This window comes from Pelophylax lessonae, assembly GCF_965119305.1.
Source record: "Pelophylax lessonae genome assembly, chromosome: 8".
Taxonomy (NCBI): domain Eukaryota; kingdom Metazoa; phylum Chordata; class Amphibia; order Anura; family Ranidae; genus Pelophylax; species Pelophylax lessonae.
In genome coordinates, this window is record NC_138775.1 from 202403102 (window position 1) to 202421010 (window position 17909).

A 17909-nucleotide genomic window follows, 5' to 3' on the forward strand; every position below is an offset into this window, starting at 1 on the left:
ATTGCTTTGAATTAATTTGTGTAATATGCACATATGAATATTTCTTTTATGTTTTGAGCATTTTTGTTTATGTAGGAGGGTTTGATATTTATTTTGCACATTGCACTTTACATGCCAGATTCGGTTCATATATTATGTGATGTATTCATCCAAAAAATATTTTTGCACAATTGATTTGCAGTACACTTTATTGTATGTAGGACAATGATGGTGATTTTTATATCTTTAACACAATGAGACAGCGCACTTTTATATATTTTCCCAATGTTTATGTAGTCTACTATTCAGCTACTTTTTTTGTGCAGCAGTCTTATTGTTTATTGCCAAGTGCGAGTTGTAACATTTTTTGGAATACCTCAATTGCATACTGTGCAAGTTCTGGCCAGTAGTCTATTCTCATGACCCATAAACCCAGTTGATCGTCTACTGGAAAGCTCTCCATGTCTGTTTTTGCCCCTAGATAATCTTACACCATTTGATACAGACGCTGCGATGGGTTGTTGAAGCTGGCAGTCATGGGCCCCGGGGACTAAAAAAATTTTCAAATGCATCACTGAAGCGGGCCCCTTCTCCACTGCTCCTCCTTTGACCAACAGAAGCTTTAAAGCTAGCTTTTCCATGAGACTGAAACCTACCAGAGTCTGGAAAAGTATTACATAAACTCCTCTTTAACCACTTCCATACCAGGCCTATTTTGGCACTCCTCTCCTACATGTAGAAACGATCATTTTTTTGCTAGAAAATTACTCAGAACCCCCAAACATTATGTATGTTTTCTTAGCAGAGACCATAGGGAATAAAATGACGGTCTTTGCAACTTTTTATGTCACACAGTACTTGCGCAGCAATTTTTCAAATGCATTTTCTTTGAAAAAAAATGAATAAAACAAAGCCGAAATTTTTTATATAATGTGAAATATGATGTTACACCGAGTAAATAGATACCTAACATGTATGTAAAGCACCACGCGCCCTTTAGAAAAACATAACAGCAGCTGAACTCAAAACACTGGAAGGTTGAAATTAAATAAGGTACATAGAGCAGCGCTAGTTTATACAAAAAAACAATATTGATGATAATGTATGGTTATATAAAGTACATATTTAAAATTCACAAGGAGTGCAGGTGAAGGGTCAGCATATTATCACCACCATGTGAGTCAACACGAAATTAAGTGAAATCCCAGCCACCACACACTGACTCTTACCAGAAGATGGTGGGGTTACGGCAGCAAGCGGTTAAGGGACCGCTAAAACCCTCTCAGGCCAGAGCCTCCATAAGAAAAACACAGCCTTATCAGTCTTCAGTCTCCAAACATATCACTGAGATGGTGCATAACAGATAACCATATCCTCCTTGAATAGCTTTACACCTATCACCATGGTCTCATCAGGAATCTCTTCGATGAAACATTTCTTCTCGGTCTCCCCGATGTGGAAATACAGGGAGGACACTGGGCCCAGACAAGCAGCCAGAAACAGCTGTCTAATACCATACGGTATTAGACCTTTTTTTTTACCTTGCATATCCGGACCGGATACTGCGGATCAAGGCTATCCAGGAGGGGGATTCCGGATTATCACGGTACTACAAAGCCCAGCAGTGTCCTCTCTGGCCCTGGTGGCCATAAAGTGATTATAGGTCTTAATATCATATGGTATATAGGACCCACAGCATCTGGTGAGTGTATTCTCCGATTATACCCCACAGTGACACCACAAGTACCAGCATTTGGATCATTGTAGGAGTCAACACAATTATACCCCACGGTGACACCTATTGATGTAATTTATTGAATATATTATGTACTGTGCTATTACTTATTTATTTGACATATTTATTTGATTGTTTTTGCGCTCACTTTTAGCACCTTCCTCACCATTAATAATATTACTGCTTATCCGTCGTCCATTTTTATTTTTGTGATATTTACCCTGAAGTTTAGTCATTTATGGTTTATCGTTGTTGGATTATTTAATAGCACCCAGCACTTTATTTGAAGCCCACCATTATTACACCCTGGGTATTGACTAGTCATCATTATCCAGTCCTGTTTTATTCCAAGCAAGTGCTATAGTTGGCCACAAATCTTTTGGGGTCTTACTTATACTACATTCCATTCCCTGTAGCAGTTGCACTTTACGTATATCTATTTAATTTAATTTAAAACCCCCTTTCTGGGACTCCCATAGGCGCGAGGGATATACACACAATTTTTTTGTAGTATATTATCTTCCTCATCATTCAGATATCCTCACTAAAAGTCCAGGACTTCATATGCTACCCTTGGGCAGGAAGTGGTTAAGGTTTCCTCAAGATATTTAATCCTATGCTCCCTCTGTGGGGATGGAATGAGTTCTGAGACTTTCCCCTTGTAACAATGGTCAAGGAGGGTTGCCAACCAAGAATGATCCTTATCCTTGATGTCTTGAAGTCTCGGGTCCTTTTGAAGGCTTTGTAGAATAAGGGAGACCATGAACCGCAAGTTTGCGGAGGCATGAGAAGCAGAGTCCTCGGGGTCACTGAATATTACAGTATCTGGAACTGCCTCTTCCCAACCACTTACTACTCCCAAGCTTTCTGGGGACTGAAAAATATCTCTTTAGGTTTGATGTATGTCTTCCTCTGCTTCAAAGCTTCCAAAACTGCCATAATCCTCCTCCTCTTTCTCCTCCTCCTCTTCCCTCTCCACCAAGAATGGTGTCTGCATACAGCGGGCTTGAGAGGAAAAGAAGTCCTCCTCATCCTCCCGCTACTCTGTCTCGAGCGCTCTGCCCATAACGCCACACAGAGGCTGCTCCAGCAGGAACACAACAGGGATTGTGTAACTGAAGCATGCATTGTCAAAGCTCACCACCCTTGCCGCCTCCTCAAATGGTGAAAGCACAGTGCATGCATCCTTTATCAGCAGCCATTGGCGTGGGGAAAAAAAGCTGAGCCACCCTGAGCTTGTCGTTGTGCAATACACACACAGGTACTTGTTGATGGCCCTCTGCTGCATGTGCAGCCACTGCAGCATTGCCAATGTCGAGTTCCACCTGGTTGGCATGTCACAAATCAGGCAGTTTAGGGCAGGTAGAATTTCCACTAAATTTCAGCCAACCTAAAACTGGCTGTGTATGACCTCCTACAGACTCTTCTGGCCTGCTTTAGAAGATCTTGCAAACCTGGATACCTGTTGAAGAAATGCTGCCTCACCAAATTGAGGACATGTGCCTGGCATGCCACATGTGTCCCTGTCGAATGGCGGACAGAAGGTTAGTGCCATTATCGCACACCACCATTCCTGGCTCAAGCATTCATGGCGTGAGCCACCTCTGGGTCTGCCCCTGCCGAGCTGCAAGAATCTCTGCTCCGGTGTGGTTCCTGTCCCCTTGACAGACCAGCTGAAGCACTGCATGGCATCTTTTAGCCTGACTCGTTAAATGACCCCTTGAATGCTTAGGTGATACTAGTGGTTCATATAACAATCCAGCAGAGGAGGGCATGGAGGTGGGGGAGGAGGGAGTGGAGCTGACAGATCTCGCATTATCACTACCAGCTGTATGGAGACGTGGTGGCAAAAAAAGCTTCAGCACTGAGCCCTGTCCTGCATCCTTTCTAGTTACCCAGTGTGCTGTGAACTAAATAAATATTTCATCCCTGACCATGCTTGCTGGACCATGAGTCAGCTGTCTGCCTTTCCCAATGATGCCAAAACATTGCCTTCCATGTGATGGTACAGAGCTCAAATGGCCTTACGTGAAAAGAAAGAGTGACTGGGAACCTGCCAAGTCACAGAAGGGGGCAGAATCCGCCAGATGGAAAGGCAGGAGTTGTAAAGCCAGCAATTTGGACAAGCTGGAATTTACAGTTGTGTTCAAAATTATTCAACCCCCACTGAAATTGATTGTTTTGGTCAGTTTGTCATTGATTTTGATCATTCAGTCATCCTGCTTACAATTAAATCAAAGAGGCACGTGTAGGTCAGACAAATATAACATAACATTTATAATGAAATGACCACAAATGTCTTTTCTGTGCTCACATCATTATCAGTTTTATTCAACCCCCAAGTGACATTCAATCTTAGTACTTAGTACAACATCCTTTTACAGTTATAACAGCTTTTAAACGTGAAGCATAGCTTGACACAAGTGTCTTGCAGCGATCTACGGGTATCTTCACCCATTCGTCATGGGCAAAAGCCTCCAGTTCAGTCACATTCTTAGGCTTGTGCACTGCAACTGCTTTCTTTAGGTCCCACCAGAGGTTCTCAATCGGATTTAAGTCTGGTGACTGATGGCCACTCCAAAATGTTCCAGCCTTTAATCTGCAACCATGCTCTAGTGGACTTGGAGGTATGCTTGGGATCATTGTCCTGTTGAAAGGTCCAATGTCTCCCAAGCCTCAGGTTTGTGACAGACTGCATCACATTGTCATCTAATATCTCCTGGTACTGAAGAGAATTCATGGTACCTTGCACACGCTGAAGCTTCCCTCTACCTGCAGAAGCAAAAACAGCCCCAAAGCATGATTGACCCCCCGCCATGCTTCACAGTAGGCAAGGTGTTCTTTTCTTCTTAGGCCTCCTCCAAACATAGCGTTGATCCATAGGCCCAAACAGTTCTAATTTTGTTTCATCAGTCCACAGAACACTATCCCAAAACTTCTTATTCTTTGGAGACAGCAAGGGGGTGCGCCTGGGAGTTCTGGCATGGAGGCCTTCATTACGCAGTGTGCGCCGTATTGTCTGAGCAGAAACTTCAGTACCCACATCTGACAAATCTTTTCTCAGTTCCTCAGCAGTCACACGGGGACTTTTCTCCACTCTACGCTTCAGGTAGCGCACAGCAGTCGAAGTCAGCATCTTCTTTCTGCCACCAGGTAGCGTTTCAACAGTGCCCTTTGCCTTGAATTTGCGAATGATGCTTCCTATGGTGTCTCTTGGTATGTTTAACATCTTTGCAATCTTCTTATAGCCATTGCTCTTCCTGTGAAGAGTAATCACCTCTTCTCTTGTCTTCCTGGACCATTCTCTTGACTTCACCATGTTTGTAACCACACCAGTAAATGTCTAGAAGGAGCCGAGTATCACAGTCATTTTAAAGCTGCCTAATTGGTGCTTATTATTAGGCTTTATTGCTGCTCCCTGACATCCACAGGTGTTTTCAATACCTGATTGAAAACACTTCCATGAACCTCTGTTCTTCAGAGTGGTAGTCTTTAAGGGGTTGAATAATTGTGTCAATGAAGAATTCACAAAAGAAACATTTACTACTGTATTACAAAACCAATTGATGTAATTTTAGTTGCATATGGTTCTTTAAGAAGTCCTTGTAGGATTTCATTCTGAATACAATTACAAATGTACACTAAATTCCCTTAAACCCTTTACAGCATTGGGGGTTGAATAATTTTGAACACAACTGTAGAGGCTGGGCATGTGGGTGACAGGGAGTGTATTTTTTTGTGTTGCAGCAGCTGGGGCAGAGAAATGTGCCTGCTATTCTCTACAGCTGGTGGTGTGCTGCTGGCGGACATGTTGCAAGGACCCATGACACTCTTTGCTAAACCATTATCCCTGTTAGTGGAGGCTGCTGAGTAGTCATGAGATAAAGCGGGGTTAGACATGAGAGGTGAGGAGTGAGGAAGAGAACAATTGTGTCCCTTGTGTGTGACTGTCAGGTGCTCTTGCAAGGAGGCAGAATGAGCCCCTCTAGAATCTGCGGTGGACTGCACACTAGTGCCAGCTTGAAGGGTCATAGAGGATGAGGATGGTTTAGTAAGCCAGTCCACCACCTTCTCTACATGCTGTGGCAGGATAGCATGGGCATCTCTCACTAAACAGAGACAAAGGTACCCTGCCTGAGGACAGACCACGTCCACCTTTGCCTGTGGACACATACGCTGCTGCCCCCCTCATAGTGGCATGGGAACATCTGCCTACCCTTGTTAGCCTCCCAAACATGATGGGGGCTTGGTATTACCCAAACTTATAGATACTGGGAAATGTGTAACTGGATTCCCTTTATTCAATGAAAAGTTATGTTTGGTGCACTTTAAATTGAGGACACTGTTATATATGAGATATTGGTGTGTGTGTGTGTGGGGGGGGGGGGGGAAGAGGTCTGTCTAGTCTAAAAATAATTAAAGAACACAATTGTGAGCAGAAAACTGCGTTAACAGTTTTTTAAAATAAACAATAAAAAAAAAGGGGTGGTATAAAGCACTGCATACAGCACTAAATGCAATGTAATTCTGTGTTAAACTCTGCACTACACTAACACACTACACTGACACACTATTCTCACTCACTATACTAACAATAAACTAACACTTCGCAAACAAGAGTAAAAATAATCAAACAGTGAACACACTAACTGCTAGTAGCAAAACAAGCCCTGCTCTATCTATCTCCACTCCAACACACTACAAGAGCTGGCTTTGGGACAGTACTGAGCCATGATTGGAGAAAATTACCATTACGGGGGCTCTGACAGTGGTAATTGGTGAAGTCTTGCACCTGACCACCGAGATACCTGCAAAGTTCAGGCCGAACTTATACTCGGCTCAAACTGTTCACCCATCTCTAGTGAAATAGTGATTTAGTGCTAACATGAAAATTTACTCTTTTAACCACTTCAGCTCCGGAAGTATTTACCTACTTAATGACCAGGCCATTGTTTTCGATTCAGCACTGCGTTGCTTTAACTAACAATTGCGCCGCTTTACCCAAATACAATCGATGTCCCTCTTTTCCCACAAATAGATCTTTCTTTTGGTGGTATTCGATCACCTCTGCAGTTTTTAGATTTTGCGCTACAAACAAAAAAAGAGCGACAAATTTGAAAAAAAAAAAAACCCCATCTTTTTTACTTTCTGCTTTTAAACATTCCCAATAAAAAAAATGTAAAACATCTAATTATTTTATCAGTTTAGGCCAATTTGTATTCTGTATTTTTGGCAAAAAAATCCCAAAAAGCATATTTTGATTGGTTTGCGCAAAAGATACAGCGTTTACAAACTACGGGATAGATTTTTGGACTTTCTATTTATTTTTATTAGTAATGGCGGCGATTAGCGATTATTAGCGGGACTGCAACATTGCAGCAGACAGATCGGACCCCTAACTGACATTTTTGACACTTGGGGACCAGTGACATTATTACAGTAACCAGTGCTAAATAATATACACTGTTACTGTATAAATAACGCTGGCAGGGAAGGGGTTAATACTGGGGGTGATCAAGGGGTTAATTGTATGCCTACTTGTGCTTGCTAACTTTGGGGGGGGGGGGCTCTGTGACAGGCAAAGAGAGATCGAGGTTTCAGCTTAGCTGAAACACACAATCTCTCTCTGCCTGTCTGACAGAAGGGCTGCCTGCTTTGTTTACATAGGCTGGTGGCTCTTCTGTCAGTGTCTCTGAAGATCCCGGGATGCCATCGGCGATCAAGCCTGCTCCTCCTGCGGTCTGACTCCCGCTGTGTCTAATCATGTAGATCTATGTGATTATGAGCATCCGAACCACACTGCCGCAGGAAATCTGCGTGGGGCGGTCGGCAAGTGGTTAAACCATTCTCTGCTCATTCCAAAACAAAACTAGTTTATGGCCTAAAATTCACATTAGACTGCTGAAGCAGTCTTAAAGTGCAATTAAAATCCCCAGGAATTACTCCCAGTCTCGTACCTGGTGGAAGAGCCTGATATGATAAGGAAGGCCTCTCTTACACCTCTTACTCTGGCCCTTGATAGACCAGACAGGTAGCGCAGGAGTACAGAGTGGCACAAGTGCCTATTGGTCCGCTAGCAGCAAGGCTGGATGGACTCTCAGGATCAAGCAGGGGAAGACCGTCAGTAGACTGCAGTGGAGCAGAAGTACAAGTTGGACACCAGTGAGCAGGAGGTAGGAACAGGCTGGCACAGGAGATAGCAGACAGGCACAGGCTGGTAGCAGACAGAGGGTGACCAGTGCTGCAGAGCCTCGCAGCAGGCAGTCCAGCAGTAATGGGAACAGAAGCAGAGTCAGATGAACCAGGTCACACACAGGCAGACGAATTAGGTGCAGATGTGTAAGCAGGAGCAATGTCAGGATGCAGGCCGAGTCGCTTAAGGATCAGTGGAGCAGCAGCAAGGGGAACAGGCAGAAGTGTGCTCCAAGGCAAGCCAGGAACAATGCAGGCAGAGTTCAGGAATAGTCAAGACAAACCGGGTCGGTAACAGTAAGCAGATACAGAGTAACAGGTTGCAGGTATGCACGGGAATGCTGTAGACAAGACAGCACTAACGCATAGCACAGGCTCAGTTTAAATAGCCCGCTTGTGTAACGCTCCTGCGTTTTTGTAGTAGGCTGGATATGCAGCTGCAAAATCTCCACTCAGTAGTCATGTAGAGATGTGTTGAATAACCAGATCCAACTCTCCAAACTCATCACTGTGGGCCTGTCAGCTTCAACATACAGATATATACACACTCAATAAGATGTTCGTGGAGTGGTAGAATGTATATGACAGTATGAAGGTGATGTGCTGAAGGGACAGGTGTGAACAGTGATAGAGATGGTAAGCACTTGATAGGTTTGTTCAGGAGAGTACTAGATGGTATTAGGTAGAGTGCAGATAGGTTAGTAATCGAGTATGGTAACAGGTGGTAAGGACAGCAGATGACAATTACAGGATAGACTAACCCAGTGCAAGGATAGATGGTAGTAGACTCAAGAGCTAGCAATCTATGTAGCAGTGCAGATGATAGATGGTAGTAGACTTAAGAGCAAGCAATCTATGTAACAGTGCAGATGATAGATGGTAGTAGGCTCAAGAGCTAGCAATCTATGTAACAGTGCAGATGGTAGATAGTGTAAGTAAGGTTATGGAGGATTCCCCTGTGGGGTACTTATCACTAGTAAATGTTAGTAGTAGAGGGGTCCAGTAGAGAGGGAAAGATCCGGTAGCGAGATACAGGGATCAGTAGCGAGGTTCCGGTCTGCTCCAGGTAGAAGTAATTAGCTGGAGGTTCCGACAGCAAGACAGGCTTGAAAGCATGTGGATACACAAGGCAGGTTGAGTGAAGGGTGGAAACAGCATGCCGAGAGTGATCGGGTAGCGAGATACAGGATCAGATATGAAACAAGTTCAGGTAGCGAGATACAGGAGCGAGTAACATCTGGTATGCTGCTTCACTGATGGCAGGTTGAACGAACGATGTGAGTGAGAACGCTGGCGGTTGAAATAGCCGCTCTGCGGCGCTCAGCGATTACATCATCTGTCTTAAAGGTGTATGCGTACCACCTAGTAAGAAAGGTGGGACGCATATTTGGAAGGAAATAAATTATTAAGGGTACCAGAGGTACCAGAATCTTACAGCTTGGCACCAATGCGAGCAACAGAAGCATGTGCATACACACAAATATGTGGTTTCACGCATGCATGAACACATTCACAATTTCTATGAGCATGCACAGGGACATGAATTAGCCTGTGCCAATGCACAGGACGTCTTGAAGAGCCATCCTGTTTGCTGGAATGTCCTTCCTGACACCTCCCTTCTCGCAATGCAGCATTCACTTTTTTATATGTCCTTTTCCAGGTTTGCAACAGGTGCACACACTGCTCATGCCGACTAGGAAGGCTCCAAATAACTGTGGGTGCTCCCCTCGGCTCACCACTGCCAAACTTGAAAATACCAACGAAAATGGCCACACTCCAACAGATATAATGATGCTCCTTTATTAAACCAACGGACAGTCAATACAGGATACAAAAAGGTAGACGTGTTTCACGCGTAAAGTCGTGCTTGTTCACCACCTTTTCCAAGTTTGGCCATCTTGGTTGGTCAACACAAGATGACACAACTCCCACACATGTTCATAGTAGTTAATTCGTCAAAGTACCAAGATATGCCTTTCATGTACACTGAGCTATGCTTCTCTAACCACTTGCCGACCGCTCACAGTGATACTACTGTGGCAGGTCTGCTCCCCTGGGTCCAGCGATGTAGACCTACAGTCAGGTCCATAAATATTGGGACATTGACACAATTATAATCTTTTCGGCTCTATACACCACCACAATGGATTTCAAATGAAACAAACAAGATGTGCTTTAACTGCAGACTTTCAGCTTTAATTTGAGGGTATTTACATCCAAATCATGTGAATGGTGTAGGAATTACAACAGTTTGTATATGTGCCTCCCACTTTTTAAAGGGACCAAAAGTAATGGGACAGATTAACAATCATAAATCAAACTTTCACTTTTTAATACTTGCTTGCAAATCCTTTGCAGTCAATTACAGCCTGAAGTCTGGAATGCGTTGACATCACCATACGCTGGGTTTCAACCCTGGTAATGCTCTGCCAGGCCTCTACTGCAACTGTCTTAAGTTCCTGCTTGTTCTTGGGGCATTTTTCTTCAGTTTTGTCTTCAGCAAGTGAAATGCATGCTCAATCGGATTCAGGTCAGGTGATTGACTTGGCCATTGCATAACATTCCACTTCTTTCCCTTAAAAACTCTTTGGTTGCTTTCGCACTATACTTTGGGTCATTGTCCATCTGCACTGTGAAGCGCCGTCCAATGAGTTCTGAAGCATTTGGCTAAACATAGAAGATAATATTGCCCGAAACACTTCAGAATTCATCCTGCTGCTTTTGTCAGCAGTCACATCATCAATAAATACAAGAGAACCAGTTCCATTGGCAGCCATACATGCCCACGCCATAACACTACCACCACCATGCTTCACTGATGAGGTGGTATGCTTTGGATCATGAGCAGTTCCTTTCCTTCTCCACACTGTTCTCTTCCCATCACTCTGGTACAAGTTGATCTTGGTCTCATCTGTCCATAGGATGTTGTTCCAGAACTGTGAAGGCTTTTTTAGATGTTGTTTGGCAAACTCTAATCTGGCCTAATCTGGTTTACATCTTGTGGTGAACCCTCTGTATTCACTCTGGTGAAGTCTTCTCTTGATTGTTGACCATGACACACATACACCTACCTCCTGGAGAGTGTTCTTGATCTGCCCAACTGTTGTGAAGGGTGTTTTCTTTACTAGGGAAAGAATTCTTCGGTCATCCGCCACAGTTGTTTTCCGTGGTCTTCCGGGTCTTTTGGTGTTGCTGAGCTCACCAGTGCGTTTTTTTCTTTTTAAGGATGTTCCAAACAGTTGATTTGGCCACACCTAATGTTTTTGCTATCTCTCTGATGGGTTTGTTTTGTTTTTACAGCCTAATGATGGCTTGCTTCACTGATAGTGACAGCTCTTTGGATCTCATATTGAGAGTTTACAGCAACCGATTCCAAATGCAAATAGCACACTTGAAATGAACTCTGGACCTTTTATCTGCTCCTTGGGATAATGAGGGAATAACACACACCTGGCCATGGAACAGCTGAGCAGCCAATTGTCCCATTACTTTTGGTCCCTTAAAAAGTGGGAGGCACATATACAAACTGTTGTAATTCCTACACCTTTCACCTGATTTGGATGTAAACACCCTCAAATTAAAGCTGAAAGTCTGCAGTTAAAGCACATCTTCTTTGTTTCATTTCAAATCCATTGTGGTGGTGTATAGAGCCCAAAAGATTAGAATTGTGTCGATGTCCCAATATTTATGGACCTGACTGTACGTCGCTGGACTCCTAGTGATCTCTTCGGGGTGTGCGTGCCGCCGGAGGCTCGCTCCTACTGTGTTTAGACACAGCAGGAGTCGGGCCGGAGGAGGAGAGGCGGCGATTGCCGCCTCTCTTCCCCGATCGTCTGGAAAAGTATGAGAAGATCCGCCTGCTTGTGTAAACAAAGCAGGCAGATCTTCTCTGTAACAGACAGGGAGAGATCACATGATTCAGCATAGCTGAACCTGCGATCTCTGTCTGTGTCACATAACCCCCACCCCCCCACCCCACATGTCAGTAAGCATGAGGCATACATTTAACCCATTGATCACCAACAGTGTTAACCCCTTCCCTGCCAGTGTCATTATTACAGTAACAGCGCATATTTTTAGTACTGATTACTGTAATAATGTCACTGGTCCCCCCAAAAGTGTCAAAAATGTCAGTTAGGGGTCTGATCTGTCTGCCGCAATGTCGCAGTCCCGCAAAAAATCGCAGATCGCCGCCATTACTAGTTAAAAAAAACCCAATAAAAATGACATAAATCTTTCCCGTAGTTAGTAAACGCGATAACTTTTGCGCAAACCAATCAAAATACGCTTATTGTGATTTTTTTTACCAAAAATATGTAGCAGAAAACAAATTGGCCTAAAATGTAAAAAAATTTTGATTTTTAAATTTTTTTGGGGGGAATGTTATATATCAGAATGTGAAAAATATTGTTTTTTTTTTTCAAAATTGTCGCAATTTTTTTGTTTATAGCACAAAAATTAAAAATCGCACAGGTGATCAAATACCACCAAAAGAATGCTCTATTCATGGGAATAAAAAGGACGTAAATTTTGTTTGGGTAAGCATCACACGGCCACACAATTGTCCGTTAAAGTAACGCAGTGCCGAATCGCAAAATATGGCCTGGTCAGGAAGGGGGTAAAATCTTCCGGTCTTAAAGTGGTTAATTCCAGTACACAAGTTTTTCTTGAACCCTCCTCACAATGTATGGTCTGCATTTATGTCAATTGTGAACCATACCTCTTAAACTGGCATATATAATATAAGGGGAACTTTAGCGATTATTAAAGTCAGGGAAAAATAATTGCCAAAAGATTTAAATCACAACATTAATTTACTGTAAGCTGCATTCGTGTAATTGGTAAAACATTTTTATACAACATTACAACAGCCGTACATATACTGTATTTGGTGTTGATGGTGAACTGGGCTTATGTTGAATCAGGCTGCATTTTATGTGACAGCTAACATTGCCTGAAACAGAGTTTATATTCTAGTTCATGCCCAGAACTTAGTGTGACCATAAAAAACAAAGAAGGGGAAGCTGTTTATACTGTATATTTATAATGGAATTTTAAAATGTAAATGTTCTTAAAGACCATTGAAAAAAAAGCTCAACTGACAAACTAAAAAGGAAGCATTGTTATCTTTTAAAATTGTGAAATAGAGAAGATAAGTTTCTTGAAATTATACTGCATTCTACAGAGAGATATTGACATCTTTGTCACAATTTTCAAGGTCGTTCTCTGACATTTGAGGCACTGCTGTCAAATTAAAGTGAGTATAGAGTCAAAATTTGACAACTTGTTGTTTTAACCATGTAATTATTGTAACCTCATACACCTCTGCGTATTTGTTAAGACAATAGGAGTTCTGATATTAATGGTCTCTTAATCAGTGGCTGGCATCTGACCAATGCAAAGGGCATAAAAGATTAACAGCAAAATGTGACACTGGTTCCTTGGGGCTTAGAAGTGTGGTCTGTTAAGAATAGCTAGCAACATAAACCTGTGCTAATTTCTAGTGAATTAAATGGATTTACTCTAATAATATCTGAAGCTTGTTGAATAAATTATAAAAGTGTACCATTGAAGCTCTGAGGTGGTATAACCTTCATTTATCTACAGAAAAAATTAACTCTAATACAGTTACTTGCTATATGTCTCTTGATCAAAGGAAATTGGTACTCAGAGGAATATAAGGGGTACCATTGTTAAACTGTGCTTCAAAAGGGTATTTGATGAACTGTCAAGGTAGTCCAGTGGTTTCAATACATTCACATAAATCACTCACCCAGAGCAAAACTGGAATCAAATGGCTGTATGCTTAGGTTGGCCAATGTCAGAAGTGTGTAATGCTCCTGCTCGGGGCCGGTGCAAGGATTTTTGGCACCCTAGGCAAAAGAAAAATTCCCGCCCCCCATATGCACGGCCCACGATGTGACATGTGACACGATGGGACTGCTGTTGTAAGTTTGTCCACCTGGCAACGGAATTCCCAACAGGTGCATTTTAGACAACAGTAGGGTAAAGCATATATATTATTATTCTGTGTGGCCTCCTATTAAAATGCTGCTTGCCGGGCTCTCTCTGGCCTCAAGAACTTCAAAGAAATCAGCTCTTTTAAAACTATTCCACATCTGGAATCTCCCTCACTTCCCAGGCAAAGTATGGGAAGTGAGGGAGATCCCAGATGTGGAATCATTTTAAAAGAGCTGATTTCTTTGAAGTTCTTGGGGCCAGAGAGAGCCAGGAAAGCAGCATTTTATGCAGAACCAGATTTTCTTAGGCCTATAAGTAGAGAAGACTTTCTTTCAAGATAAACAGCCACACTAAAAATATATATATATTACTTCAAACCTAATAAACAGAAGTTAGGAAAACAAACAGTAAAATCAATAATTCCATAAAAACCAAGCAAGCTACCATACATTAATCCTGCGTTTATTACATTACAATACTGTAACTGTGTAATATAGAGAGCTTCACCTGTGCTCCAGCCTCCCACCCCCCATCCCAAGTTGAAGGGGTTAAAACCCCTTCAGACAGTGAGGGACATACCCTAGTGGCATCGGTGCTGAGTCAAACTTTCCCGCTGTCCTGACTCGACTATGCGCATTAGGTCTCCCTAGTATATACATGGAGAACATAACACCCCCCCTTCCTTTACACCTTTTTCAGTATATACATGGAAATTATACCCCCCTTCCTATACACCTGTGTCAGTATATACATGAGAACCCCCCTACCCCCTCCTCAGCATCTTACATCTGTGCCAGTGCGTACACGTGAAAAACACACACACACACACACACACACACACACTATTGCACCTGTGTTAATGACAGTACATACATAAAAACTCAACCCCCCCTTTCTTTATATCTGTGTCAGTGACAGTTCATACAGAACTACTACAATACAAACCCCGTTACACCTGTGCCAGTATGTCCATGAGAAAACCCCCCCCCCCTTATCACACCTGTGTCATTACATCCAGAGGAAGCACTTCCCTGCCACCACTAACAGTATATATCAGACAGCCATCACACACCCACTCACCACATACATGGGACCCCCGAACACCCCCATCAGCTAGGACCGAATACTCTTCCTCTTTAGGGTGACACACAGCAAACTTCTAGCTCTGGTCCCACCTGCCTTAAAGTCTGAACTGCTATTGGCTACTCCCAGTTTTCTTTTCCTCTAACCTAACGCCTTTCTCCACCACACTGCATGGCACGGCTTCAAACACTAGGAGAACACACTGTGGAAGGATTCTATCCTTTCATGTGTCCTCACACCGATCTATGTGGGTGGCTTCCTTGCTGGAATAGTCCTATTGAGGGCCATAGGAGAGGCTATAACATGGCGCCCTCAGCACTTCGTTCTCTAGTAGCTGCTTAAAAACACCTTTTCTAAGAAGATTTCCGATGTTGGAGCCTGCTCAGCCCCCTGACTCACTCAGCTCACAGGTGCCCAGACAAGCACCTGTACAGCACAGCATGAGGGGCGCTGCCCGCACCCACCAGTCCATACTGATTCCAGGACCTGGTACAGCAGGCAGGAGGCTGGTGCCCCCTGCTGAGCTGCACCCTAGGCGACTGCCTGGGTCGCCTTACAGGTAGCGCCGGCCCTGCTCCTGATTTCAGTATCCTGGTTTTGGCTATGATGCATCCCTGTCTGCCTTTCCACTTGCAAGGTGATTGAGGCATCGAGTCTTTGGGTGGAGACCAAACCTGATTTAGGCCAACCCAGCCTGCAGTCTCATGCTTGTGATAGCGCTGGTTACATATGTTCAAGCTGCCTTTTTGCCTGTCCAGCTCTGCTGTTTGGGATCCCCTGTTGATGACCTTGGATTGGATCTCGGACTATTCTCTGAACTCTACCTGCCTTTTGATTACGGATTGACCCTGACTATTCTGAACCTTGCCTGGCTTATACGTGGAATTTCATTTAACCACTCTGCCTGTCAGCCAGCCACAAGTACCTGTTTGCTTTGCTCAGTTTGCGCCTGCCCCAGCATGGTGGCCTGGCACTATAGCAATGTGTATAAGTCCTGGGGGCATCCAGGTACCAGTAGGTCTGCTTGCCCTATGGGAAAGGGGGCTCCTATGGGTGAAGAACACAGAAGCTATATATCGTGTCTGACCGCCTGCATTAGGGGTAGGCGTCACAATCAATAAACCATAAAGAAGTGAAGTCAGAGAAAGTCAGGCAACTAGTGGGAGGAATTTACCAATAGAAGCCCCAGTATTTCTCTCAGTATGGGTTTCCCTTAAAGGCTAAATTCACCTTTTAAAAAAAACATACTTTTGCAGGTAAAAAATGTACATTTATTACTTTTTTTATTATGCAGCCTGTAAGGTATTGCACCCATGATTAGCAGGGGCATTTAGAAGAAGAAGAAAAAGTCAAATGACTGTAAAAGTGTACATGAAGCCTAAAAGCTGACTACAAATAAAATGGGGTAACAAGCATGTTTTGTAGCAATATTGTTATCTTAACCACTTGCCGCCTGCCCGCCGTCAATTGACGGCGGGACGGTGCGCCCATTGTTCTGGGAAGACGTCATATGACGTGATCCCAGAAAAGCAGGGCAGGCGCGCGATCGTGTGCGCGCCGCCCTGCACTGCCGGTGTCGGCGTGTCCCCGGGACACCCCCCGTCACCGGCAGGGGGGAAACAGCCAATGGGCATGGCTGTTTCCCACGTGATCGGCTGTGTTCCAATGACACAGCCGATCACAATACAGACTGCCCAGACATGTCAAGGCTTTCACCTGTTAATTAGAAACATTTACCTGTGCCTTGGAGAAATCAGATGAGCTACTTGTTATTTCTTGAGGTGATTAAGTCCAGGTAAGTTGTCTGCCTTGAAAAGGCATAGACAAAAATATGGTAACAAATAGGGTCCAGGGGGACTGAAAGGTAAGCATAGGTCAAACTGATAACCATAAAAACCATTTCTGGAATCCTGAAAAGCCCCCAAATCCCTTAATTGATTGGCCCCTAAGGTCCTCTGGGGCCATGTTAGGGGACACTCATTGCCATGAGAAGTAAGGAAGCAGCCAAATAGGAGAAGTCCAAGAATTCCTCTGCATGTTTCTGAGCATCCTCTAAACACACATTTTCCAAAAAACGAATATCTAAAGTGTTTGTAAACCCAAACATTACAAACCATGATCCAGCTCTCTTATAATATATAATGCCTCCCTTCCAAGATCTGTATTTCTTAGCCCCAATAATAGCTATAAAATGCATTTTATTGTTTCAATCAGCCTGATCTTTCTGAATCATCACAAGAGTGAAAACCACAAAATGCTTCTAGCTTTTCCATTGTCATGTCATCCTGCACACTACCTCATTCAATATACACTAATGTTGTCGGGCTGTGTATAACTCTGATAGTCATGTCTCCTGGTCTGTCTTTAGGTTTAGACTAACAAGGACTTTACAGGGTACCATGTAGCGAAGGAGCTCCTGGGATATTTCATATCACTGAAGCTATCTTTTTTATTCTCCACCCTTAGCCATCAGAGTTGGAGGATAAGAAGGAACTTAATGATTACGTAATCGCCATTAACCTCCCTGGCGGTATGATTATGTCAGGAATTACATACCAAAAGCGGTACAATTCTTTTCATGGAAATTTGGCGTTATGTATTATAGGCCTACAATTCTTAGTAATTACTGACTTAAACCTGACCAAAACAAGAGTCTAGTAGACATCCCAGATGTGATAAATTTGAAACACAAACACGTGAATTATAATCGAATCAATAATATTATTTTATTATTTAATATATAATATATATAATAAAATTATATTATTGATTAGATTATAATTCATGCATTATATATTATATATAGATATATGTGTGTGTGCATATATATATATATATATATATATATATATATATATATATATATATATGCATACATATATATATATATATGCATATATATATATACCGGTGTATATATATATATATATATATACCGGTGTGTATATATATATATATA